Source organism: Amphimedon queenslandica, unplaced genomic scaffold (genome assembly GCF_000090795.2).
Source record: "Amphimedon queenslandica unplaced genomic scaffold, v1.1 AMPQUscaffold_12662, whole genome shotgun sequence".
Lineage (NCBI taxonomy): Eukaryota > Metazoa > Porifera > Demospongiae > Haplosclerida > Niphatidae > Amphimedon > Amphimedon queenslandica.
In genome coordinates this window covers 10,506-12,468 of record NW_003547102.1, presented here as the reverse complement: position 1 = coordinate 12,468, position 1,963 = coordinate 10,506, and the positions used below count along the sequence as shown (strand labels likewise).

General features: G+C 37.1%; 1 long non-coding RNA gene across 2 annotated transcripts; it reads right to left on the bottom strand.

The window, feature by feature from the left end:
- Nucleotides 1–9: 9 nt before the first annotated feature.
- On the bottom strand, nt 10–1,963 carry LOC109587184 (uncharacterized). Of its 2 annotated transcripts, XR_002187432.1 has the most exons (4): nt 1,878–1,963; nt 1,778–1,828; nt 1,629–1,708; nt 10–43 (listed from the first exon to the last, which is right to left on the bottom strand). It is a non-coding gene; the product is annotated as an uncharacterized LOC109587184 (long non-coding RNA). The 2 variants fall into 2 exon arrangements; XR_002187431.1 differs by lacking the exon at nt 10–43 and having other exon boundaries at nt 1,214–1,708.

The following is a 1,963-nucleotide window of genomic DNA, read 5'->3' as shown; positions in this document are numbered from 1 at the left end:
ACAATAACTGTCCTGAGCTAACGTCTGCTGTTGACTTGTAGATCTAGAAAAAGGAACATCTTTATCATAATAGTATTGAGTGATGAACAATGAACATGTCCCAATTAAGAATGGGAATACAACAAAACAGAAACCAACTTTGGCTCTACCTATGTATTGGGTATGCATATAGATATAAGCTAGTTGCTTACGGTTGAACGAACCCTCTAGTATAGCATTATTATGTAAACAATGGTAGAATTAACGGTACAATAAACAGGGAATTAAAGGAATGATCATGCACTAAATGCATAAGCTACATACTTGCAGCCAATACAGGATGGCAATGCATTGTGGTCCTTCAAATGAATCCACTTATGACTGGCTTCATAAGTGAAGCTATCCCCACAATGGACATGTACTCACACAATGCACATGTGTCAGGATACTACAACATGTGACTGGAAGTATGAATACCATCATTACCATTACATATACTGTATTTTACCATATAAACGCCTGGTCCAAATAAACGCCTGTCTCAATTATATTCTAACTATAGATACTCATATTTCTACCAAAATTAATACCCCTACTCCTTAGATGGCTCCAAAGTGCTTCTTAGTTAGAGCCTGGTCTGGTTTGCTAAAGGTTGCAGGTTCTATCGTGCCCAAAGTTTCTTTTTTTCTTTTTTTAATGAAATTTTTTCTTGCCGTTAAGAAATAAACACCCGGGTGTCTAATCGGTAAAATACGGTATGCATGTCAGTGACATCAGAACCTGTGATATATACAAAGTTGCTTTTAAATGCCAGCATGACACAACAACCAGGGAATGACTTTAGAACTAAGAGAAGTGCTAATCAAGTTATGCACATGCTCAATGGCTAAAGAGAAGCCAATCAAGTTATGAAGTGTGCAGACAAAATTAGAGAATGCACTTGAACCCATTGTATGTAAAATAATGTAAAATAAATATTGGGATGAGCCTAAGCGAGCCCCACTAAGACATAACAAGTCTGTTTGTCTGTCGTCTAACTATTATTAAAGTTAAATAGCCTAATCTTCATTGAAAACGGGTGTGGTCACAATGAATAAAACAGTGGCTATCAGCAAGTCTGAGCTTATTTGCAGCAAACTGTCTGCAAACGGTCAGCAAGATAAGACTAAACTGCTGTCCAAAGGCTTCTCTAGCAAGAAGAAAGGTAGGAAAAGCAGTTATAGAGTCTTTTTTATTCATATACAGGAGTCTGATAAGGTGAGAAAGCTGCATGTAGCTACCTGCATGACTCATGAGATCTAGTCTAGGTGATGATTCTTCTCTAGCAGCAAGCCTAGGTTAACAAAGCAGATCTACAATCTTCTTTGCTCAGTGACTGCTTCTGACTTATCTTAGACTTGTGTGCTATAAGCAATTGCTGCAGGCTTAAGTGCTAGCTATGATGAAGTCAGTGATAGAGAAATTTAAGCAAGATGGCTGCATCAATATCTACTGTATTTAGACATGTGTAATTACTTTAATCATACAACACATAATCTATAGCTTGCTTAGGCTTGTGCTTTTAATGTTTTACAATATTCTAGTGTGTAATAATGAGAGACAGAAATGAGGTGAGAGATGGGTGCATGGGCTTCTATTGATACACTAACCATTAGTAAGAGATGATGCTATTCTTAATTCATAGGTCCCATCTTCATTCTTGAACAATCATAACAATAATGATTATGATCTAAAGAAGCATTAGAAAATAGAAACCCAAAAATTTCTGACTACGTTGCAAACACATGACAAGCCTTACTAATAAATAATGTGTACCAGAATAGCTACCAGAATAGTAAGTCGTTATACCCTATTAAATATTCATTGATTATCAATTAACACAAACCACACCCACTCACATCAGGAGGGAACGCTAACTGTCGTGCAGCAGGTGGGTGGAGTGAGAATCCTCACCTGAACGTAAGGACGTTTTCTCGCTGGATTA